At 46.6% G+C, this 26,651-nt stretch overlaps 1 protein-coding gene and 1 pseudogene across 4 annotated transcripts in view; one reads left to right on the top strand and one right to left on the bottom strand.

The window, feature by feature from the left end:
* Window positions 1-26,651, top strand: part of ELFN1 (extracellular leucine rich repeat and fibronectin type III domain containing 1) — an 86,002-nt gene that overhangs the window by 10,808 nt on the left and 48,543 nt on the right. The gene's annotated exons all lie outside the window — the stretch shown is intronic.
* LOC116537607 lies at window positions 20,173-21,224 on the bottom strand (annotated as a pseudogene).

Below are 26,651 nucleotides of genomic sequence, written 5' to 3'. Positions count from 1 at the left end.
AGCGGGGTTAGCTTGGCATGGAACCCCTCAGGGTGCCCATAAGAGTGGGCCCATTCCTCAGGCATCTGGCATCCCGGCTTCCGCCAGGGAGACAGGATTTTCAGATCTTCATTTGTGTGTGGCTCTGAGTACAGATGGGTGTCCGAGTAAATCGAGGAGCAGGCACATGTGTGCACACATATAGATTAGCACCTGCATGAACATAGGAGTGTGCACACGTGTATGCGTGTGGATTCACGTCTGCCTGGCTAGAGGAGTGTGCACACACATGTGCATGAGTTCACGTGTGTGTAGACTAGCACCTGTGTGAATAGGAGTGTGCACCTGTGTGCATGTGGATTAATGTCTGCCTGAGTTCACATGTGTGTTGATTAGTGTCTGGGTGAATGGGGGGGGTGTGCACACCCTCCTGGCCCCCCTACCTTTTTCACCTCTCAGATACCACAGTGGGCAGCTGATGTGGGTTCTTGTATGATGGTGGCTCTGATGTGAAATTCCTTCAGTCTGAGGGTTTAGGTTCTGTAAAATGAATTTATTGTCTGCTTTTTCTTTTCTCTCTTTTTTTTTTTTTTTTTTTTGCAAATTCAGTCAAGTGGATGGAGGTTCTGAGATGCAGGGAGTGTGTGGAGCTCCCGCGGGCTCCTGGTGGGTCTAGGAGCGGCCGGCTCCCTGTCCTTGGGGTAGGCGGGGAGGGCCATTGGGAAGAGACTCAGGCCTCTGAGGCGTGTGCTGTCTGACAGACATCCGGGCGTATTTTTGTTGCTTCATTATATTGTCCCCACAGAACAAGAGCATGCTACATCTGAGGGCTGAGTCCCTGGAGACAGCTTTTCAGGGAAGCAGCTCACCAGAAATCCAGCCTTCCCGCGACTGAATCCACACCAGGCAGGGACCAAAGGGGACGCGGCTGAACAAGCATGCAGCTCCCAGCCCTGGGCACTTGTGCCCTCACCATGCACGATGTGCTCCCACACACACTGGGGAGGCATGCACAGGTGTGCGCAGGCACAGGTCACGCAGACACACACCATGCGGTCCTGGAGTGCAGCCCGTGCCAAGATGGGACCTCGGCTTCCGTCCCACCACGACCACCCAAGGCACCTAAGCCTCACACCCCACACCCACCTGGGCTCAGAGCAGCTCACTTTCCCACCCTGTGCCCTGCATGCCAGTTGTAGGTGAGGCCTACACCACCGGGCATCTTCACGCAGCCCAGAGGGAGGTGCTGTGTGCCCATTTCACAGACCAGAAGGCTGAGGCATGGAGTGGGGAAGTCATATGGTCCAGGCTCAAGGCTCATGTGTGCCAGAACCAGCATAGCCTGTATCAGACTCCCCTGGGCCCCCACCCCATATTTTGCAGACAGGTCTGTAAATAGGCTCAGGACATCCCGCGGTGCCCAGAGTGCCCCCAAGCCTCCTCCAGCGTCCTCTTCCTGCACCTACCACCAGCCTCAGCCCCAGTGCCCTTGCCTGGCTCCAGCAGTTGTGGGTGTGGCCCCTGAGCCCCAGCTCTCACTGTGCCCTCTGCCTGCCCATGTGGGTACCAGGGCATTCCCCATTTCTTTGTGATGGTCTTGGTGACTACCCGGCTTAGTGAGCAAGGGAGCATTTGACACAGTGAACAGTGGCACAGTGAAATTGGGAGTGTGGGGGTGAGCAGGCGTGGGGGGAAGCAGGTGGCAAGCATTGCATGGACACACTGTGAGTCAGGATTCGGAGCTCGGGTGATGCCAGAGTGAGCGATGCCAGGGACTGGCCTGTGCTCCCAGGAGTGCTTACCCTGAGGAACTGGCTTTGGTGTGGGCAGAGGAGGAGGAGAGAGCCTGAGGGAGGTGCTGACCCTCATCTCCCATCACCTCCACTGGCCTGCATGACCCTGAGTTACACATTAATGATTATGTCCGTCTTGCAGGGATGTTGGCACCAGTTCAGCTACAGCCCATCCCCCGTTTGACAGAGGAGCAGCCGGGGCTCAGTACGCTGCTAGAGTCCAGCTGGTGACCGGGGGCCGGGTGGGGGAGCCCCAGCCCAGGCCTGGGTCCGTTGTGCCTGGCACCATCACAGCTGCATGTTCCCCTCTCTGCAGGAGGCCCTGGCCCCTCCCCCAGCCTGGAGGTGCCTGGCCTGACCAGCTGGGCCATGGGCAGGACGCTCTGGGCCTGGGCCCTGGAGGACAGTCCCTGAGACTGCTCTGGGCTCCCCTGGAGCTGGCTGGCTGAGGGAACCCACAGGAACGTTCTCTGGAGGTTGAGGCAGGAGAGGAAACTGAGGCCCAGGCTGCTGCCTCAGCCCCATCTCCACCGAGCTCTGCTGTGAAGGGTGTGGGGAAGGGAGCAGGGGGTTCCCGCAAGCCTCACTTTTGCATCTGTGCATTAGACCTGCTAACTCCCGTCTGCTGGGGTGAGTCCCACCAAGCAGGGCAGCATTTACAGGGCATTGGCAAAGCCTGAATCCCATGGTTCTACCTGTCATTGTGCTCGGAATGAGGGCCCCTTCCCCTGCCTGCCCTGCTCCCCAGCCACACTCCAACAGTGACTCCCTGCTGTGACTCTGCCCCTGTCCTTGGCATCATCCACTGTCGTGGATGTGGCGTCCCCTCTGCTCCTCTGAAAGCCCTGTTATGCAGGGTCACCTCTGCCTTGTCCTGTCCACCGCAAGGCTCTGGCACCCAGATCTCCATCCTAGAGGGAGGGAGAGGGCAGGGACAGAGATGGAAGGGGGAACAGAAGGGGGCGCATGTGCTCCTGAGCGCACCTGTGTGTACGCACACAGTTCATTGCACGACTGTGAAATCAGGACATGTGGGAGTTACTCATTAGAGACAAAAATGTACGTTTATTCATTCACTCATTCATTCCTTCACTCATTCATTCCTTCACTCATCCATTCATTCACTCATTCATTCACTCATTCATTCCTTCACTCGTCCATTCATTCATTCATTCATTCATTCACTCATTCACCTACCCAGTGGACATTCTCCAATGCTGGGCTCTGAGCTCTGGTTTTGAAAGCCAAGCAGACATTATCCTGGGAGTAGCCTGGGCTTGCTTTGGGCATTCTGGTTTGTTCCGACCAGTTGTATCAGCCCAGGGCAGTGCTGGAACATCTCTCACTTGGAGGTGTGTCCAAGGCAGATCATGTGAGGGGAAAAAATTCTGCGTTCAATCTTTAGGAAGCTACCCCAAGATCATGAGGAGATCCTCCTGTTTTGAGTGAAAACCAAGGGGGCAGGATGGTCAAGACACGGATGGCCTGGGGGGTCTGCTAAAGTCATTCTGGTTCTCACCACCCTCAGAACAAGACGCTGGTCACCCAGGAAACTATGTAGAAAGGGGCAGCGACTGTGTTGTGCTTGTTTACCTTGCATGAGCTTGCATCTCCTTCCTTCCTGAGCAGCTTTACAGATGTATCATGTGCACCATGACACCGTCAGCATGCCTTCCACTGTCCATCTGCATGCCCATTGCGAGGGCACCAGGCAGTGGTGTTTGTGCATTCATAGAGTTGCGCAACCATGGCTGCAAACCAGCTATAGGACATTTTTGTGCCCAACTGTAGTGAGCATCCCCCACCCCATCCCCAGGCACTGATCTGTACCCTGTCTCTGTAGATTTACAATGATTTATTTATTTGAGACTGAGTCTTACTCTGTCACCCAGGCTGGAGTGCAGTGGTGTGATCTTGGCTCACTGTAACCTCCACCTCCTGGATTCAGGTGATTGTCCTTCCTCAGCCTCCTGAGCAGCTGGGATTACAGGTGCCCACCACTACACCTGGGTAGTTTTTGTATTTTTAGTAGAGACAGAGTTTCACCATATTGGCCAGGCTGGTCTGGAACTCCTGACTCAGGTGATCCACCTGCCTGGGCCTCCCAAAGTGCTGGGATTAGAGGTATAAGCCACAGTTCCCAGCCTGTGGATTCACATTTAATGGACATTTCACATCAGTGGAATCCTGCAGCGTGCAATCTTTTGCACCTGGATTCTACTTAGTGTAATGTTTTTGAGATTCAATCATCTTGTAGAGTGTGTCAGTAGTTTTTGTGTTTTATTGATGAATAGTATTCCATTGTATCGTTAGAGCAAGTTTTATTTATCCATATACCAATCAGTGGACACTGTGATGTGTGGATAATAGATTAATATATTATCCAAAATGTAAGCAAAGCATGTGTGTCCAGCGTGGGGCCATTATGAATCACGCCTCTGTAAACATTTGTGCACAAGCTATTGTGTGGACACATCTTTATTTCTCTTGGGCAGCTTCCTGGAAGTAGAATTACTGGGTCATCTGGTAAGCTCATATTTAAAATTTTTTTTTTTTTTTGAGACAGAGTGTTGCCCAGGCTGGAGTGCATTGTCTCGATGTTGGCTCATTTCAACCTCTGCTTCCTGGGATCAAGTGATTCTTCTGCCTCAGCCTCCCAAGTAGCTGGGGTTACAGGTGTACACCACCATGCCCAGCAAATTTTTGTATTTTTAGTAGAGACTGGGTCTTGCCATGTTGGCCAGGCTGGTCTTGAACTCCTGACCTCAAGTGATCCACCCACCTTGGCCTTCCAAAGTGCTGGGATTACAGGTGTGAGCCACTATGCCCAGCCATATTTAAATTTTTTAACAAGCTGCCAGTTTTCCAAACTAGCCAGACCATGTTACATTCCCACCAGCAACACATGAGGGTTTCAGCCCCCGTGTGTCTCACACCACCTGCTATTGTCAGTCTTTTTGTTACAGATCTTCAAGCGGATGTGTAGTGGTATCCCATGTGGTTTAAATTTGCATTTTCCAAATGACCGACGAAGTTGAACATTCTTTTTATGTGTCCATTAGGCATTCATATTTCTTCTTTGATAAAATGTCTATTCAAATCTTTTGCTTATATTTAATGGATTTGTCTTATTGAGTTTCAAAATTATTCAGAACTATTGTGGGTTCTGTGTATATTCTGGATACAAATTCTTTATCAGAAATGTAATTTCTGATTGCTTATCCCAGCTGGAGCTTGTCTTTCATTTTCTTAATGATATCTTTTTGGAGCACTAAGGCTTTTTATAAAGTCCAATTTATCATTTTTTTTCTTTTGTGGAGCATGTTTTGGGTGTCATATTTAGGAATTGTTTGCCTAACTGAAGGTCACAACGATTTTCTTCTAGGACTTCTATAGCTTTAGCTCTTGCACGTAGGCCTGTTGTCCAATTTCAGCTAATGTCTGCCCATGTATGGTGTGTAAGTCAGAGGCTATTTTTCTTTATACATGTTTTTGAAAAAGACTATCATTTCTGCATTATATTTTATTGGGATCATAAATGGAAAACTTTATTTCTGGACTCTGAATTCTATTCCATTGACGTATATGCCTATTCTTTTTCTTATTATTTTTTATTTTCAGAGACAGGGTCTTGCTCTGTTGCCCAGGCTGGAGTGCAGTGGTGGGATCACAGCTCACTGTAGCCTCAAACTCCTGGGCTCCAGTGATCCTCTCACCACAGCCTCCCAAGTGTTTGGGAACTACATGCATGTACCATCATGCCTGGATTTTTTTTTTTTTTTTTTTTTTGTAGAGACAAGGTTTCGCTATGTTACTGAGGCTGGTCTTGAACTCCTGGCCTCAAATGATCCTCCCACCTTGGCCTCTTGAGGCACTTTTTTTTTCTTGCCTTATTGCACTAACTGGGACTTTCAGAACAATCTTGAACAAAGAGAGGCGCTTTGTTCATGGCCTTAGAAGAAAAGCATTCAGTCTTTTACCATATAATGTTAGCTGTGTGGTTTCATAGATGATCTTTATCAGGTTGAGAAGTTCTATGCCATTTTTAGTTTATTGAGAGTTTTTCCATGAGTGGGTGTTGGATTTTGTCAAATTCTTTTTCTGTATTTATTAAGGGGATCAAAATTAGTTGATTTTCAGATGTTAAACCAACCTTGCATTCCTGGGAAAAATTCTACCTATATTTATATGTTGTTGGTTTTGGTTTGCTAATATTTTAAGGATTTTTAAATCATGTTTGTGAGGTATAAATGACTGTTATTTTTTGTGATTTTTTTGGTTTTGATGTCAGGGAAAATATTGCTCTCACAGAATAAGTGAAGTTTTTCTCCTTTTTATTTTGAAAGAGTTTGTGAAGTTTTGATATTATTTCTTTAAATATTTGACAAAATTTACCACTAAAGTCATATGGGCCTGGGCTTTCCTTTGTGGGAAGACTTAAAATTAATCAGTTTGTATGTTTTTTAACTTATTATATCTTAGTTTTGTTTTGTTTTACGGGTTATAAGTCTGTTCAGATTTTCTATTCTTATTAAATGAGTTTTGATAATTTGTGTCTTTTTAGGAATTTGTTCAATTCATCTAAATTCTCTAATCTGTTAGTGTACAATTGTTCATAATATTGCCTTATATTTCCACATACATTTGAAAACATTGTGAGGTCTTCTGGGTGCAGTGTTCTATAAATGTCAGTTAGGTCAGATCGGCGGTAGTGTTGTTCAAGTCATCTGTATCCTCGCTGGTTTTCTTTCTAGTTGTTCTATCAGTTATTGAAAGAGAGTGGAGTCTTGAAATCCCCAACTATTGTTGTTCATTTGTTTATTTCTCCTTTTAATTCTGCTAATTTTTGCTTCATGTATTTTGGGGCTTTGTTGTTAATGAGAATTTTCATTTAGAACTGTTACATATTCCTGAGGTATTGACATATTTATCATTATGAAAACTTCCTTTTTATCTTTGGCAATGTTTCTTGTCTTAAAGTCTTAAAGTCTATTTTATCTGACATTAATTTACCTACTCTAGGTTGGGTGTGGTGGCTTATGCCTGGAATCCCATAAGGCAGGAAGATTGCTTGAGCCCAGGAGTTTGAGAACATCCTGGGAAGCATAGGGAGACCCTATCTCTACAAAAATTTTTAAAAATTAGCTGGGCATGGTTGTGCACACCTGTAGTTTTAGCTACTTGAGAGGCTGAAGTGGGAGGATCACTTCAGCCTGGGAGGTTGAGGCTGCAGTAAGTCATAATTGCACCACTGCACTCCAACCTGGGTGACAGTGTGACACCCTGTCTCCAAAAATTTTTTTTTACCTATTCCAGCTCTGTTATGGTTTCTATTTGCATGTATATCTTTTTCTATCCTTTTATTTTCAACATATTTGTATATTTGAACTAAAATATACATCTTCTGGACAGCATATATTTGCGTTGTTTCCACACTTTGAATATGCCATTCCACCACCTTCTTCCCTCTGTAGTTTCTGATGAGAAATCAGCCATTAATCATATTGCTGTCCAGTCTGTCAATCCCTGCCTTTTATTTGGTGTGTTTAGACCATTCACATTTAATATAATTTTTAAAATTTCCTATGATTGCCATTTTCTTAGTTGTTTTCTATGTCTTATGTCTTTACCCCTTCTTTTCTCCTGTGCTGCCTTCTTTTGTGTTAGGTAAATACTTTTCATGTGCCATTTTAATTACTCTGTTAATTTTTAAACTAATTTTTAGAGTTATTTTCTTATTGGTTGCCATAGGGCTACAGTATGCATACCAACTTATTACCATCTATTTTGCATTAATACTATTATGGTAAAATACAGAAACTTTACTCCAAATAGCTCAATTTGCTTCCCTCTTTTGTATTATTATTGTCATATATTTCATCAATATATGTTGACATATGTTGTGTTATATAACAATATAGTGTTAAAATTATTCCTTTATACAATCTTAAAATTTTAAAGAAGTTAAGGGAAGGAAAGAGAAAATAATACATTTATAGAGCTTTTTATATTCATCTACATATTTTCCATTTCTGGTACTCTTCATTTCTTTCTGTGAATTTGAATTACCATCTGACATTTTCTTTCAGCCTAAAGGACTTCTCTTGGTATTTCTTCTAAATAAGCTGTGCTAGCCCTAAATTCTTTCAGTCTGTTTTGACATGTAATGTTTTTAGTTTGCATTCATTCTTGGCTAACAATTTTTTATTTGTTTTCACACTTTGAATATGCCATTACACCACCTTCTTCCCTCCATAGTTTCTGATGAGGAATCAGCCATTGATCATATTGCTGTTACTCTGCACACTGTGAATCACTTTTCTCCTGCTCCTTTCTTTGTCTTTCAGCAGTTGGGCTATGATATGTCCAGGTTTCGATTTTTCTTGTGTTCATCCTATTTGGTGTTTGTCGATCTTCTTGAATCTGTAGATTAATGCTTTTCATCAAATTTGGGAAGTTTTCAGCCATTATTTCTTCAAATCTTATTCTTGCCTCTTTTTCTCTCTCCTCTTCTCTTGAGACTCCCATCACAACTTTGCTGGTGCACTTGATATCTCAGGGATGTCAGAAGCACAGCTTATTTTTCTGTTCAATTCTTTTCTCTGTGTTCTTTATATTGAATAATTTTTATTGATTGATATTCAAATACACTAATTTTTTCTTTTGTCATCTTGCAAGCCTCTCATGTGTAATGAATTTTTCATGTCAGTGATTATACTTTTTACAGTAATTCCAAATTTTCCATTTTAAAATAATTTCAGTCTCTTCATTGAGGTTCTGTGTTTTTAGTCATTATTATTATCCTTTTCTTCAATTCTTAAAACATAATTGTCTTTATTTCTTTGAATGTATTTTTATTAGCTGCTTTGAAGTCTTTGCTATATCTAATATATGGGACACTCAGTGACACTTTGCATTGACCTTTTTTTTCTGATCATGGATCACCCTTTCCTGTTTCATTGCATGTCTTGTAAGTTTGTGTTGAAAACAAACAGTTCAGGTAATATATTGCAGCAGTTCCAGATTCTGATTTTTATCCCCAAGCATTTCTAGTATTGCTGGGTTTTGTTGTTGTTGTTGTTGTTTGTTTGTTTAGTAATTTACCTGGACAGAAGCTGTGAAATTCATTTTCCCCTGATGTGTGATCACTGTGTCTCTGTTAATTTGTCCTTGTTCTTTGTTTTTCTGTTTTGTGTTTTGTTTTGTTTTCTTTTTTCTTGTTGAACTTCAACACAGGATTTTTTTTTTTTTTAACACAAAATAGGACAAGTATCTTCCATCATCCTTCACCGATGCTGGTTTTCTTTTTTTAAAGAAGAAAGAGAGAAAGAAAGAAAAAGAAGAAGAAGAAAAAAAAAATGAAGGAGAGGAAGAAAGAAAATAAGGAAGAGGGAGAGAGAACGGGGGTGTTGCTTTATTGCCCGGGCTAGAATGTAGTCTAAAAATGGGTATGCCTATAATTATGCTTAATAATAGAGACATGAAAAAAAATGAGGGAAGAAAAAATCAAACAGCCAACCAATATTTCATTTAAACCTATAAGTAGGTGTGATGTGGTACTGATAAGAGTGTGTATTTTGTGTATTTAAAGTAGAGAGTTCTATAAATCTTAATTAAGTTTACTTGTTCCGGATCTGAGTTCAAATCCTGGATATCATTGTTAATTTTCTGTATCATTGATCTGTCTAATATTGATGTTGAAGTCTCCCACTATTATTGTGTGGGAGTCTAAGTCTCTTTATAAGTCTTACATATCTGGATATTCCTGTATTGGGTGCATATGTATTTAGGATCTTTAGCTCTTGTTGCATTGATCCTTTTATCATTATGTAATATCCTTCTTTGCTTCTTTTGATCTTTGTTGCCTTAAAGTCTATTTTATCAGAGGCAAAAATTGCAACTCCTGCTTTTTATTTATTTATTTATTTATTTTTGCTATCCATTTGGTTGGTAAATCTTTCTCCATCTCTTTGTTTTGAGTCTTTGTGTATTCTTGCATGTGAGATGGGTCTGGATGCAGCATACCAATGGGTTTTGGCTTTTTTTGCCTGTGTCTTTGGATTGGGGGATTTAGTCAATTTAAATTTAGAAATAATAATAATATATGTGAATTTAATACTGCCATTTAATGTTAGCTGGCTGTTTTGCCCATTAGTTGATGTAAATTCTTGATTATGTTGATGCTCTTTAATTTTTGGTATTTTTTAGAAAGGCTGATACTGGCTGTTCCTTTCTATGTGTAGTGGTTCTTTCAGAAGCTCTTGTAAAGCAGGCCTGGTGGTGATGAAATCTCTGAGTGCTCGCTTGTTCACAAAAGATTTTATTTTTCCTTCATGTATGAAGCTTAGCTTGGCTGGATGTAAAATTCTTGGTTGAAAGTTCTTTTCTTTAAGGATGTTGAATATTGGCCCCCACTCTCTTCTGGCTTGTAGGGTTTCTGCTGAGAAATCTGCTATGAGTCTGATAGGCTTCCCTTTATGGGTAACCTGACCTTTCTCTCTGGCTGCCCTCAGCATTTTCTCCTTCATTTCAACCCTGGTGAATCTGGTGATTATGTGCCTTGAGGTTGGACTTCTTGGGGAATATCTTTGTGGTGTTCTCTGTATTACCTGGAGTTGAAAATTGTCCTGCCTTGCTAGGTTGGGAAAGTTTTCCTGTATAATATCCTGAAGCACATTTTCCAACTTGGATTGATTCTCCTCGTCACATTCAGGTACACCTATCAAACATAGATTAGGTCTTTTCACATAGTCCCATATTTCTTGGAGACTTTGCTCGTTCCTTTTTATCCTTTTTTCTCTAATCTTGTCTTCTCGTTTTATTTCATTAAGTTGGTCTTCGACCTCTGATATCTTTTCTTCTGCTTGATCAATTCGGTTGTTAAAACTTGTGCATACTTCACGAAGTTCTCATGTTTTTCAGCTCTGTTAGTTCACTTATATTCCTCTCTAAATTGTGTATTCTTGTTAACATTTCATCAAACCTTTTTTTCAAAGTTCTTAGTTTCTTTGCATTGGGTTAGAACATGTTCTTTTAACTCACAGAAGTTTCTTATCATCCACCTTTTGAAGCCTGCTTCTGTTAATGGAACACACTCATTCTCCATCAGGCCTTGTTCTGTTGCTGATGAGGAACTGTGATCCCCTGTAGAGGGAGAGGTGTTCTGATTTTGGGTATTTTCAGTCTCTTTAGGCTGGTTTCTTCCCTTCGTTATAGATTTATCCACCTGTGACCTTTATAATTACTGTCTTTATAATTGGCTTTCTGTGAGTGGACGTCCAACTTGTTGATTCCCAGCGCCAAAATCTGAGCAACCCACAGTGCTGGCCAAAACAGCGGCGTTAAGATTGATGGTGCTTTTCTGACTCTGCACCAAAAACCGCCGCACCAAGGCAGCGGCAAAACCACCTCACAGGCCACAAGAGTCATGCTGGCGACCCGTGGCGCTCCTCCGCTGGGAATTTCCTGATGTGTGAGCAACAAAAATTCATCTGAAAGTGTGGCATCCTCTCGTTCTCTGCGCTTTCATGGGGAGCTACAATCCTGAGCTGCTAGTGATCAGCCATCTTGGCTCTCTCTCCTTTTTTTTTTTTAAGAGATGGGATCTCACTCTGTTGCCCAGTCTGGAGTACAGTGATGTGATCATAGCTCACTGCAGCCTGGAACTCCTGGGCTTGAGTTGTCCTCCCACCTCAGCCTCCCAAGTAGCTGGAACTACAGGTTCATATCACCATTCTTGGCTTTCTTCTCTTTTCTTAAATCCCTACTTGTTTTAATTCTGGCCTCCTAGATTACCTCTGTGTCTACATAGCTCTGTGGTCAGTCAATGATTGGTTTGGGGTTGTTTGCAAATACCTTGAGCCAGTCAGGCTTACACACTCCGCTGATAGATCTGCATGTGGGTCTGTAAGCACACCCAAAGGTCAGGTAGTTTTCAGGCCTGGCTTGGTTTCTATTTTCTTCAAGACACCTTTTGCCTCCTCTGCATATGCCTAAGGCTCTCAGTAGGCCAGAAATTTGTGAATTGTTTGGGCCCTCTCTCCTCTTCCCATGTATGTGTACTATCCATCCTCTGGGCACATGTGGAAGGCTTATCAGGTATCTCTATGACTGTCATATTTCATACATCTTGGTCAGATTCCCAGCTAGTCTGCTGGTCTATTGCTGCCTCAGCCAGGATCACAGCTTCAGCCTAGCGGAACCACTGGCTTTCCCCATTCACTTGTCACCAGGATTGCTGCTTCTTACTGACAACACTTCTTCCAAACGAGAGTTTGTACCTTCTGCTCCAAATCAAATCAGCCCCTAACAGCAAAGCTGCTAGTTATTATGGTTTACCCTGCCCTGCCCTGCTCTGTTGGAATGATTGCATCAACTGAGTGGGGCAGGGGGGAGATGGGAGAGCTTCAGGTAAGAATTCCAGAGATTCCACCTGTCTTAGCCTAAGTTCAGCAGTTTTTCATGAGTAAAAGCCTTTGGTTAATTTCAAGGATGTGGGAATAATTGTTTTTGAGAATTTAGACTACAGGTGTTGATCGACTTATGACCTATGCAACTTACGACCATTCGACTTTACGACCACAATTGCTAGCCACAGCTGCTCTGCGTCTGGCAGCACAAATGTTGCCCAGCTGGGCATACAACAGCGCAGGACAATAAACATATATGCTATATCATATCATTATTAGTCATTTTCTTGCCTTTCTTACTAAAATGTGAGTGGTTTATATCCCTATATCTTTAACAATATTAGAACATACTAAGTTTAAATTATATTTGAACAAGATATCCAGATGACATCTTTTATGATGAATGCTATATATTTGTATCCCATGGAAAGTCACATAAAATTGTGATGATTTACTTTTCTATTTACAATGATAATGAATAAATATCTGGCAACTAGTCCTTTTTAACCCTAAGACTTAACATAGTTCATACTCTTCTGCTTTTCAAAACTCATCATGTGCCGTGGTTTTTCACTTCAAACCATAGACCACCGTGGTTCAGTGATCTGTGAATATTCCACAGTTTTACATAAGGCTGCGCCTTTACCACAAGTTAAGGTGGCTTTTTAAAAATGAGATTTGACAAGAATGTTTTCATAATAAGCATTCAGGTCAACCTTTACTGGTAATGCAGCGTTTTATAGTACTTAAACCTGACAAATGTAAAAATAAGAAACAAAATGGTGTAGAGATGATACAAATGGCATAAAATGAACAAAGAAAATTATGATAAAATATGACTTAAAGATTTTTATAACATCATTTCACAGTACTGTACATATAGCCTACTCAACTTACGACCAAATCGTGTTACGACTGGTCTGTTGGAACCAATCGTGGTCGTAAGTCGAGCACTAGCTGTAGTTTTTAGTCGTTTTTTGGAGAGAAGATTTGGTGACCTTTTCACTATTCTGTGCCAGAAGTCCCACCCTGTGATATCTTTTAAAAACAAAACTTAAAAAAAGGTAACATATGCAAAGTGAAATTTGTGTAGGAACCATCTAGCTCAAGAAATAAAAATGGTACCTGTATCTCAGAAACCCCCACCCCATCTCCTCCTGATCACTACCCTTCCCTCCTCCAGGGGAATCTCTCAACTGCATAGGACTGTACGCTTGTTTCAAAATAGAAAAATTAATTCTAAGGAAATAAACTAATGCCAATGAAAATGGATAGTATATTTCAATAAAAGGGGTAAGATCAACTGGATTGGTATACCTGGGAAGAACTAAAATTGATCCCTACTTGACACCATAGATTAAAAAATTAATTCCAGGTGGATTTAAGGTCCAACTGTCAAATATAAAACAATATTTTAAGTCTTTGTCAACACTTGATGTTGTCAGTCCTTTTAAATTTTGGCATTGCTAGTGAACACCATTTCATATGTATATTGGCCATTTGGATATTTGGATGACATTTTTATTACATATCTATTTAAAAGTCTTATTTTTTTTCTTTTATGTGTTTATTTTTTGTATAGAGACAGGGTCTCACAATGTTGCCCAGACTGGGCCCAAGCTTCTTGGCTCAAGTAATCCTCCCACCTCAGCATCTCACATAGCTGGGACTACAGACATATGCCACCATGCCTGGCTAATTTTTTTTTTTTTTTTTCAGAGACAGAGTCTCCCTTTGTTGCCTAGGCTAGTCTCAAACTCCTGGACTTAAGCAATCCTCCTGCCTGCCTCAGCCTTCCAAAGTGCTGGGATTACATGTGTGAGCCACTGAACTCAGCCTCCTTTTCTATTGAGTTGCTTTCTTTATCTTATACATTTGTAGGAATTGTTTTTATATCTATTAATTCTTAATTTTTTGATTATATATGTTGCAAATATCTTCTCTCATTCCGTGGCTTGCCATTTCATTCTTCCAGTCCTGTATTTTAATGAGAAGTTCTTCATTTTAATGTTATTCAAGTTCTCCTCCATGGTTAGCACTTTCTGTTAGCTTATAAAGAATTTTTTTGTCACCTTAAGTTCTTGATGATGCTCTCCTATGTAAACTTCTAGAAGCTTTATTGTTTTACATTTGACATTTAGACCTTTAATACACCCAATTTTTTATCTATGACGTGAGGTGTAAGGATCAAGTGTCAGCTCTTCCCACAAATACTAATCCAGTTGACTTTACTCCTTTTATTAAAAAATACTGTCCATTTTCAGTGACATTATTTTATTTCCTTAAAATTTCTATTTTGAGACAATTGTACAGTCCCATGCAATTGTGAGAAATAATATAGAGTGATCCCATGTACCCTTTATCCAGTTTCCCCCAGTGGCAACATCTTGGAAAATTATAGTACAATGTCACAGCCTGGATGTTGACAGTGATACAGTCCAGATACAGAAAAGTCCCAACCCATAAATATTCCTCGTTTTGCCCTTTTATAGCCACAGCCCTTCCCTCACCCCTATCTCATCTCTGACCCCTGGTCACCACTAATCTGTTCTCCATTTCTATAATTTTGTCTTTTCAAGCGCAGTTGCTCCTCAATTTATAATAGAGTTACATCCTGATAAGCACATCATAAGTCAATAATATCATGTCACAAATGCATTTAATACTGTAATAAGCCCATCATAAAGTCAAAAAATTATAAATCAAAGCATCATCTTAAGTGAGGGACTGTCAGTCTGCTGTGTAAATGGAATCACACAGTATGTAACATTTTGGGATGCATTTGTTTTCCCCCACAAAATTCCCTGATGATTCATTCAAGTTGTAATGCTTATCAATAGTTTGTTCTTTTCTATAATTGAGTATTGACATTATTTCTTAACCTGGGCCTGTCTACACAGCATACTGTATGTAGTGTGTATACACGCGTGCATGCTCATGCATGTGTGTGAAAGTATAATTCACATAATTCATCCACGAGTGTGGAAGTATAATTTCAGCATTGCACAGGCTTGTAGTCACTATTCCAGTCATCTAATGTGTCTGAGGGCTGAGAGCTCAGATGGATAAGTAAGGGGAACAAAAGATGAAGTGAGATGCTGGGACAAACACAGATTCCTGTCTCAGTCCCCAAGCCACCGGTTGCTAAGGAACCATGAATACATTTCTGGGATTGCAGACTGACCCTGTTCCCCTGGGATCTGCAGAAGGCTCAGCTGGGCAGGCCTGGTTCCACCTTCACTGGGGGCTGGGTCTGGTGCACCATGGACCCTTGAGATGCTGTGGAATTGGTGGCAAGGGAAAAATATACCCTGTCTCCTAATTTTTAATCATGTTGTTGAATCTCATAACTACATTATCCATTTACAGCCCCCTGAGCCAGCCAACTTCCCTGGCATGGCCCAGTTGAAAGCCTCTGCAGCCATGTGTCCATTTCAGGTGGTGAGTGTTATACTGAGATGAGTGTCTTTCCCAGATTCACACTGTCCTGAAGCAAGGCCAATGGGGAGTCCTCTGGTTCCTTAGCTTTTGGTTATCTCCATGAGACCTAGAGTGGTAACAGGAGCTCTTCCCCAAGGAGTCAGGGATCTGAGGAAATGCAATGACAGAGTGGGAATGCCTTGAGCCCTTTGGACACCTGGCATCCTGGACAAGGCATTAGGAATTGGGGACTGGGACTCTCCCCTGGCACAGAACTGGCCCATTCCCTTCTTGACATAGGCATCATTAGATGGAGGAGTGGATGGATGTATAGATGGATGGATTGATGGATGAGTGGATGGATGGACGATGAATGGATAGATGGATGCATACATGGGTCAAAGGATGGGCAGGTGGATGGATGAGCAAGTGGATGGATGGATGAGTGGGTGGATGAATGGATGGATGGATAAATGGATGAAAGGATAGGTGGGTAGAGGGATGGGTGGGTGATTAGATGGGTGGATGAATAGGTGAATGGATAGATGGATGATGGGTGAATGGATGGATGAAGGATGAATGGATGGGTGTGGATGGGAAGACTGGTGAGTGAGTGGGTGGATAGGTGGATAGATGGATGAATGGATGGATGAATTGTTGGGTGGGTGGATGCTAGAAGGATACATGGATGATGAATGGATGGGTAGGTGGGTGGATGGATGAATGGATAGGTGGGTGGATGGATGGGTGAATGATGGGTGAATGGATGTATGAAGGATGAATGCATGGATGGATGGGTAGATGGGTGAGTGGGTGGGTGGATAGATGGATGGATGGATGGATTGGTAGATGGGTGGATGCTAGAACGATACATGGATGATGAATGGATAGATGAATGGGTGGGTGGGTAGTGGACGAACGGATGGGTGGATGAATGGATGGATCGATGAATGGGTGAAAGGATGAATGAAGGGTTGATGGATGGATGGATTGATGGGTAGATCAGCGAGTAGGTGGGTGGATAGGTGGATGGATGGATGGATTGGTGAGTGGGTGGATGCTGAAGGATATATGGATGATGAATGGATGGGTGGGTGTGTGAATGGATGAATGGATAGATGGATGGATGGGTGGGCAGATAAATGGATGGATGGATGAATGGGTGAATGGATGGATGAAGGATGAATGGATGAGTGGATGGGTGAGTGGGTGGGTGGAGAGGTGGATGGTTGGATGATGGATTGGTGGGTGGATGCTGATGTATATATGAATGATGAATGGATGGATGGATAGGTGTGTGTGTGTGAATGGATAGGTCGGTGGATGGATGGGCGGATGAATGGATAGATGGATAAATGGGTGAATGGATGGATGAAGGGTGGATGGGTGAGTGGGTGGGTGGAGAGGTGGATGGATGGGTGGATTGGTAGGCAGGTGGGTGGATGCTAGAAGGATACATGGATGATGAATGGATGGGTAGGTGGGTGGATGGATGAATGGATAGGTGGGTGGATGGATGGGTGAATGATGGGTGAATGGATGTATGAAGGATGAATGCATGGATGGATGGGTAGATGGGTGAGTGGGTGGGTGGATAGATGGATGGATGGATGGATTGGTAGATGGGTGGATGCTAGAACGATACATGGATGATGAATGGATAGATGAATGGGTGGGTGGGTAGTGGACGAACGGATGGGTGGATGAATGGATGGATCGATGAATGGGTGAAAGGATGAATGAAGGGTTGATGGATGGATGGATTGATGGGTAGATCAGCGAGTAGGTGGGTGGATAGGTGGATGGATGGATGGATTGGTGAGTGGGTGGATGCTGAAGGATATATGGATGATGAATGGATGGGTGGGTGTGTGAATGGATGAATGGATAGATGGATGGATGGGTGGGCAGATAAATGGATGGATGGATGAATGGGTGAATGGATGGATGAAGGATGAATGGATGAGTGGATGGGTGAGTGGGTGGGTGGAGAGGTGGATGGTTGGATGATGGATTGGTGGGTGGATGCTGATGTATATATGAATGATGAATGGATGGATGGATAGGTGTGTGTGTGTGAATGGATAGGTCGGTGGATGGATGGGCGGATGAATGGATAGATGGATAAATGGGTGAATGGATGGATGAAGGGTGGATGGGTGAGTGGGTGGGTGGAGAGGTGGATGGATGGGTGGATTGGTAGGCAGGTGGGTGGATGCTAGAAGGATATATGAATGATGAATGGATGAATGATGCCTGAATGAGGGAGGATGTAGACAAACGATGATGGAAGTAGATAATGAATGAATGGATGATGAATACAGAGACCTGCAGGGACTGGAAAAAGTCAATGTCAGTATGGACAGGAGCTTGGAAGAAATGGGAATGTAGAATCCCCCAGGTAAAGAGACTGCTTTCACCAAATGGCAAATGGAGACCCTAAGGCCCTGAGAAGTGGCTTGTCCAACCCCAGGGAGTCGGACAGTGGCAGAGCCGGGACCCAAACCTAGCCTTGCCTAAGTCCAGATCCAGGTTTCCCCAAACCACTTCATATCTGCAGACAGTAAAGGGTGACTCAGGATGCCTCCGGGATGCCGGCAGTGATCCCAGCAGATAGGATGTCCGTTTGCACCCTCGGAGGCTGGTACAGGTGGTCTGGGCATCAGGGCTCTGGGGTCTCCACCCATGGCTGCTCCTACTGCTCTGTAGCCTTGGGTGCTTACTCCTGGCAACAAGCATTGATTAAGCACCAACTGTTTTTGGTGCTAGACGTTAGGCCCTGTGCTGGACGGTGAGCAATTCCGTCGGGTAAGCACTGTGGTCCCTGACGTTGGGGGACTTATGGCCCTCTGTCAGCTTCCTCAGCTGTAAAATGGTCAAGGGGTTAGAATCAACACCTCTGAAGACTGTGTTCGGCTGGAATTCCCAGCCTCACTGGCCTGCTCCTGCAGCCCAGACCTGACCCACTGCTGGCTCTGTGTCCCATAAGCTGGCCACCGGGTAGGTATCTGTTGGCATTGGTGGGCGGTGAGAGCCGAGGGCATCATGGAGATCCATATGGACCATGGCTTCCCTGTGCAACTCTCTCAACCCCACACCCAGGACATCACCAGGCTATGTCTAAAGGCTGGGCCAGGGAGCCCAGGAAATGTTTAACTTTGAAAAATGGACCTTCACAGCTCATTAGGCCTCAGCGGCGCCTCAGGCAGCGTGGGGAAGAGGGAGACGCCAGGGCATGGAATCGCTGAGGTATTTAAAGGCCGATTCTGCATTCCTGACCAGCAATGTCTGCCTGCCAAGGCCGGCAATACCAGGCTCCAGGCTGGGCTGGCACAGTGGTGCTCATGTGCCCAGGATGGCCGCGGTGGCTGGCGGGCAGGGTAGTGCTGGGCGCGAGGGACTCCTTTGATCTCTGAATGCCATGACCTTCCTGGCATCTGCTCTTTTCTGCCTCCATGACCTTGGACGAGACACTTTTTGCCACCGGGCCTCAGTTTCCCCACTTGCACTGTGGTCTGGTGTGCCAAGCAGCACTTCTGTATTTGGAAACAGAAGCTGGTTGTGAACCGCACAGATCTGTCTGGCCTGGCCTGCCAAGGCCGGATTGCCAGAGGGTTCCGTTAGTACTGAAGGTTCTGTTAGTACCGACAGTGGCTGCAGGAACGGGCTTGGCTGCGCTGTGGAGCCTGGGATGAGGGCTGCTCCCTCTGGCTGTCCAGGTCCACTCCGGGTTCACTGCAGTGTAGGGTGCACCTGTCTCCCAAGCTTGGACTGGGAGAGCATTGCAACAGGCAGGGGCTGGAAGCTTGGGGAGCTTGAATTGAGGATGCCTCTGTGGCGCTGGGGAAGAGATGGCGAAGAAAGATCAGGGCTGATCAGCAGAGCTAGGACTGCTGCGGCACTGTAAACGTGGAAAATTGTCTTCATCATGTACGTGACATGCAGAGGCATAAACAGGGCATGCCTGGGGCCAGTGGTCCACCTGTGGGCTGCGCCTGCCCCTGGCTGAGTGGAGGAGGGAGGGAGATTCTCAAGGCCCTCCTGGGGCCCCCTCCCCTCAGCCTCACCAGCTCCCTGACTCTGCTCTGTGACCTAGGGTCAGTTACTTTCCATCTCTGAGCTTCTATTAATATTTCCTTCATTGGAAACTGGGGATGTTTCCTTAATTCCTAGGTCTGAGGATTGTGGAATCAAAGGAGAGAAAGTGAAAGAATGCCTGGTGGGGGCCAGATGAGCTTCTGCTTCTTTCTGTGTGCCCTGCAGGGAATGGCAGAAACCTCGCAAGGCTGGCCTGGGCCTGTGCCACGCTCTGCCGTGTGCCGGCTGGGCTGTCACTCAGCCTCAGTTTCATTGTCTGTACAATGGGTGCAGGTCAGCCTCTCCCTGTGAACAAGGCTGTGAGGATTCAGCCCCAGCTGGGGCGGTCCATCCTTCGCCCTCCTTGAGGGGTGCAGGCCCCCAGGAAGTGACTGCTCACGCAGGCCCATAGTGACCAAATGCTGGGCTTCTTCCTGGATTCCGCTGGGTTCCTGGCAGTGGGCAGTGCAGGGCCTGGAGACATTCATGGCCGTGTGGACACCTTCAGAGTCCAGCAGGCCTAGGATAAGGGCGAGGGGATGTGCTGGCTGGGGAAGGAAACACCCATCGGGGCAGCCTCAGAAAGTGCCTGATTCTGAGAGCCTGGGCAGACATGTACACATATGTGACCTGGCCTTGGACTGCCAGTGTGCCTGGGCTGGCATGCACACATACTGGAGCACCCGGGTTAGTGTGTACACATACATGTACACATAGGTGACATGGGCTCGGACTGCCCGGTGCACCCAGGCAAGTGCATGCTCCAGGGACAGAGTGTACGGTGTGTGGTGTGGGGGGGGTGACCGCTTCCTGGTGCGAGAACACATACACCCATGTGGACGTAGCCTTGCTGTGTGTGTGCACAGCTGCACAGGTGTCCGTGTGCCCCACTGTGTGGACACCTCTGGCGGTGCTCAGCCCATGTGTGACAGGGAGGTGAGCACTGAAACAAGTGTGCATGTCCTCTGTGTGTTCCCGGACAGCTGTGCGTGCCACACTCACCCCACACGCTCGTCCCCATGGCAACCCCAGAGCCAGTGCCTGGGAGACCCTAATCAGTGCTGATGGACACAGGGTGCGGGGCATGTGGGATGGGGCTCCCCAGGACCAACTGGGCCCATCGGGGTTCCTGGGCAGAGGCTCCAGCAGGAGTGAGAATACTTCCTCCTCCCCAGCCTGTGCCACCCCTCCTGCATGCTGGCCATGGGGACAGCACTCGGGAAGCCCGTCTGGCTGCGATTCCTGCAGGGCGATTGGAGCAGTGCAGCCCTGTCTGGCCTGGCCGTGCGCCCATGCTTAGAGCTGAACAGCCCTCAGGGCCACAGACTCAGCAGGGAGCCCCCAGTCTGAGCTACTGGTCTCACTTCCTAGAAAGAGAAACGGAGGCTTGAAGCAGCTCCAGCCAGGGGTCCCCACCCAGCCCAGGGAGACCCAGGCTCCTCACACTCTAGCATGCCCACCTCCATCTGGAAGGAGGCAGGGAGCCCCCAGGTCCCAGGCTTGGAGGGGCGGTGACAGGCAGGGCTGGGGAATGCCATCGCCTTAAACCCACGCCAGTCTCCCTGCTGGCCGTTTTCCTGCCTCCCTTTGCTATTTTGCTGGTTATCAAAGACCTTTGCTGTGAGACCCAGGCCAACCCGGCCCAGTGCCTCTCCATCCTCCTGTGAAGTCATCCGCTTGGTTGGCAGGGTTCCCATGGCAACGGCAGTGATGTCACAAAGCGCTGGAGGAGGCCGGCTGGAGGGAGGAGTGGGGTGAGGCTCTGGGAGGGGATTCCTGGCTCCTCACAGGCCTTCTAGAAAGATAGAGCTCTGGTCCCTCAGTCGCCCAATAGGCTGGGGCTAGTGCCCCTAGAAGGAGATCTCAGGGGTACCCTCCACCTCCCCAAGACAGGAAACCACCTCCTTCAATGAGTCAGCTCCCCCAGCACCCAGACACCCACCTGCCTAGATGCAGAGGCCCTTGCAGGAACGAGGGTATGAGACAGGAGGCCCCGACACCAAAATGTCACCTTCACCATGCCTGGCCCACGTGGCTGCCATTTGCCAAACTTAGACTGGCTCTGAGGGCCGCTGGCTGTGCACGTCCCAGGGTGCATTCAAGACCACCTGTCAGCCGCCCCTGCACTCGACTTTTTTTTTTAATCTCTGCTGAACTATTAAAGAAACTGTCTGTTAGACACAAGTGGGGGACTCTGAGAGTCTCCCTGACCCTGGCTGCCGACAGCAGCCCTGTGCCCAGCTGGGACAACTTCCAGCTCCCTGCCCTCCCTGTTGAGTGCCGCAGAGGGGCGTTATGCACAGTGCCCGTCCCCCTCACTTCGAGTTAGGCTGGACAGCTCCGGATGCCCGCAGCCCTGCCAGGCAGCAGACGTGGGCGGCAGACACACAGTGGGACCCACCCTGTGGCTCCAGAGCTCATGTGCAGCTTGCTGGGGCTGTGAGGATTCTGTCTCTGCCATGAAAGCCACGAGGACCCTGCTCCTGCCTGAGAACCCTAGTGGGCCAGGTGTGTGGCTGGCTTCCCAGCCCTTCCCAGCGCCAGCTGCGTCCTCCTCCCCCAGGGCTGCACTTCAGGGTTCAGGTGTCTGCGTCATGGGCACTCGCTGAAGGGCAGGAGCACGGCCATTGGCACAGGCCTGGGTGAGTCTCCCCGGGAGGCTGGAGCAGGCTCATGCCTGTAATGCCAGCACTTGGGAGGCTGAGGTGGGCAGATCGCTTGAGGTCAGGAGTTCAAGACCAGCCTGGCCAACATGGCAAAACCCCGTCTCTACTAAAAAATACAAAAATGAGCCAGGTGTCGTGGTGGGTGCCTGTAATCCCAGCTACTTGGGAGGCTGAGGCAGGGAGAATTGTTTGAACCTGGGAGGCAGAGGTTGCAGTGAGCTAACATCATACCACTGAACTCCAGCCTGGGCAAGAGAGTGAGACACTGTAAATAAATAAATAAATAAATAAAAGAAGGAAAGCGTACTGATTTGGTTTCACTGACTCCCATTCATTCGTTCACAACCATTCACTCAGCAAATCTTGTTGGGCCCACCAAGCCCTGGGGTTACCAAACAAAGTCTGTTTCCTCCTAGAGTGTACGTTTATTAAATGCCTACTGTGTGCCAAGCAAACCAGCCTGGTTTAGATGTGGGACACAGCAGTGAGCAGGGCAGACGTGACTCCTGCCTGCCGTTGTCCACCTAGGCCCATAACAAAACACGGACACTGGGGGCCTGGACGGGAGCATGCAGTCTCCCCGCCCCCAAGACGGAAGTCCCAGAGCAGGTGCCAGCTAGCTTGGCTCTAGGAGGGCCAGTATCCTGATTTGTAGACTGCCACCTTCTCACTGTGTCCTTCCAAGGCAGAGAGAGAAAGAGAGAGATGGAGAGAAAGAGAGAGAGACAGGGGAGATGGAGTAAAAGAGACAGAGGGAGAGAAAAAGAAAGAGACGGAGGGAAAGAGAGATGGAGAGAAAGAGAAACAGGGAGGGGGAGAGAGAGACAGGGATGGGGAGAGAGAGACAGAGAAGGAGAGAGAGCGTGCGCAAATGCTCTGGTGTCTTTTTTTTTTCCCAGAGATGATCTCCCTCTGTCACCCAGGCTGGAGTGCGGTGGCACAATCACAGCACACTGCAGCCTTGACCTCCTCGGCTCAAATGATCCTCCCACCTCAGGTTCTGGACTAGCTGGGATCCCAGGCGCATGCCACCACACACACATGCTGATTATTGTTTACAACTTTTTTCTGTGGAAATGGACTCCCTGTGTTGCCCAGGCTGGTCTTGAACTCCTGACTCAATCAGTCCTCCCGCCTCAGCCTCCCAAAGTGTTGAGATTACAGGTGTGAGCCACGGTGCTCCGCCTGGCATCCTTGCTTGTAAAGGTGCTAATCACGTTATAGGCCCCACCCTCCTGATCTCAGCTAACCCTGATCACCTCCCAGAGACCTCGCCCCCTGCTCTCATCCACCTCCAGTCAGGGCTTCAAGCCAGAGATGCTGGACACACTGCAGCCCACGGCACTGCCCTTAAGGAACTGAGGGTCCAGTGGGGTGACTCGAGCAAAGGAGGGCGTTAGGAAAATGATGGGGTGACAGGAAATGGCCATGGACAATGCACTAGTAGGGACTGGGCGGCCCCTTTCAGTGGGGCGGGCTGGGAGGCTTCTCGGAGGAGGTGAGGTGGAGATGGTTCACCCAGGCTGGGGTCCAAGGCCCAGCGCCCCTCACTGGCTTTGAGACCTTGGACTGTGTTGACCCTGCCCACCGGTTCCCACACAGCCGAGGCCAGCCTGGTATGCAGCATGTGTTAGGGCTGGGATTCCCAGCCTCCCACTGGCCTTGGGACCCCTGAGCCTGTTTTCTCATCCATGTACCCAGGGGTACAATTGGGAAAATCGGTATTTGCCAAATTTGCAACAACTCCTGTGTGATCTCAGGTCCTTCTCTAGGGAGGCCTCCGCTTCCTGCCCCTACCCCTCCTTCCGGGACTTTGTCTCTGGTTTCACTCGGCTCAGGGCTGCCTGCCCGTGAACACGTTAAGGCATGTGTCATCATTCAGCAAGTTCACCTGAACAGATTTTTTTAAATATTCCATTGGCTGGGCACGGTGGCTCACGCCTGTAATCTCAGCACTTTGGGAGGCCACGGTGGGTGGATCACGAGGTCAAGAGATCGAGACCATCGTGGCCAACGTGGTGAAACCCATCTCTACTAAAAGTACAAAAAATGAGCTGGGCGTGGTGGTGTAATCCGAGCTACTTGGGAGGCTGAGGCAGAAGAATCACTTGAACCTGGGTGGCGGAGGTTGCAGTGAGCTGAGATCATGCCATTGCACTCCAGCATGGATGACAGAGTAAGACTCTGTCTCAAAAAAAAAAAAAAAATTAATTGTAATTTATTTTTAAGATAGGGTCTTTCTCTGTCGCCCAGGCCAGAGTGCAGTGGTGCAATCACATCTCACTGCAGCCTTGAACTCCTGGCTTCAAGCGATTCTCCCATCTCAGCATCCAGGTATGGGAAGAAAGGAGAGACAAGTAGGGCAGTGGAGCTGGGGCCAGGCCTGGGATTCCTGCAGAGCCGGCTGGCAGAGGGGCAGGTGCTGACTAAGGCAGCGGGCTTGGAGAAGACCCTGGACTTTCTTTCCTGTTTCTAATAAGTATTTTCAAATGTGCCTGACATAGCAGTTACTGTCTTTCCTAGACTTTCTGTGTCCCTCTAGATGTCTTTTTTTAATGTGATGCCTACATTTGAACATCTCGCCAAATTTTTAGCCAATTAGATTCCGAGGGAACCTCGGCCTTCATTTCAGGCAAACAAGCAAATTTCAAGCCTCATTTTCTATTTCTAATAAGCACTTATCAAATTTACAGCTCTTATATACAATTCGTCAGGTTAATGCCTTCGGAATATTCCTGCCTCCCTTTCGTGGCAATTTTCTTCTCCTGCTTTGCACCCTCGGCGCTGTCTCTGACTTTGCTAAGCAAATTAGCACATCAGCTTCCTGTCGGGTGAGGAATGGCTGGACCACAGCAATGAGAGGAAGAGGATGGGGTGAGGGGGCCCAGCCACCCTTAGCAGCCGCAATGAGATTTTTTTACAACATAGAAAACATTGTGCCTTCCTGAATCACAAAGTCCTAATTAAACACGAATCCTTTTCTGGAGGGCTGGCATTTAAATATACGTAATAACATATTCTCTTTTTAATTTCAAAAGCAACGTACATGTGTATACACTAAAGAAAACTAGGAAAATGCTAAAACAGGAGATGTAAACTCTGACTCTACCATGCAAGAGAAGCTCGTCAGCATTTTCAAGCTTCTCCTTCTGGTCTTTTTTCTTCTTTTGAGGACCGGTGTTTGTTTCAGGGTTTGTATCACCCTTAAAAGAAACTTAAAAATCTGAGATGTAAGTTACATACGGAAAAGTTCACAAATCCTCGTTGTGCACAGAGTGACAAATTTTCACAAGCACCCCAGGCCAGAAACAGAACGAAACCTGCCCTCCTGCCCTAGAAGGCTCCTCAGGGCTCTCCAGGCCGTCTCTTCCCACCTCAGGGTAAATGCTACCTGGGCTCCTTCCAGCGGAGCTGAATTTCACCTGTTTTTTGGATGTTGTATAAATGGAACCATTTCCTATGGAACTTCGTGTCTGGCTGCTTCTGCACATTTCTTTTTTTTTTCTTTTTTTTTTTTGAGACCAAGTCTCACTCCGTCACCCAGGCTGGAGTGCAGTGGCCCCATCTCGCCTCACTGCAACCTCTGCCTCCGGGGTTCAAGCGATTCTCCTGCCTCAGCCTCCCAAGTAGCTGGGATTACAGGTGCCTGCCACCATGCCAGGCTAATTTTTGTATTGTTAGTAGACATAGGGTTTTACCATGTTGACCAGGATGGTCTCAAACTCCCAACCTCAGGCGATCCGCCCACCTTGGCCTCCCAAAGTGCTGGGATTACAGGCGTGAGCCACCGTGCCCAACTGCTTCTGCACATTTCACCTGCAAAATCCATTCATCCTTGTTACATGTAAAGATGGTTCCTTCCTCTTCATTGCTGTATAGTATTCCATGTAAGGCTGTACCTCAGTTAATGGATTCCTTCTCTGCTGATGGGCATTCAGTTTGTTTCTAGTTTGGGCTACTGTAGGTACTGTGAGTAGGATGCTTTTCCCAGTACCTGTGTTTTGTGGAGACATGTCAATCTCTCTGTCCATCTTGGGAATGGACTTGTTGGGTCTGATCATTCACTGACTTTCAGTAGTTTCCAAGTTGCGGCTGGGTGCAGTGGCTCACACCCATAATCCCATCACTTTGGGAAGCTAAGGTGGGCAGATTGCTTGAGCCCAGGAGTTTGAAACAAGCCGGGACAACATAGTGAGACCCTGTCTCTAAAATTTGTTTTTAATTAGCCAGGTGTAGTGGCACATACCTGTGGGCCCAGCTACTCAAGGAGGCTAAGGTTGGAGGATCACCTGAGCCCTGGGAGGTCC

The sequence above is a fragment of the Sapajus apella genome, unplaced genomic scaffold (genome assembly GCF_009761245.1).
Source record: "Sapajus apella isolate SASKATOON/1434 unplaced genomic scaffold, GSC_monkey_1.0 scaffold112, whole genome shotgun sequence".
Lineage (NCBI taxonomy): Eukaryota > Metazoa > Chordata > Mammalia > Primates > Cebidae > Sapajus > Sapajus apella.
This window is presented reverse-complemented; position numbering and strand designations above follow the sequence as displayed.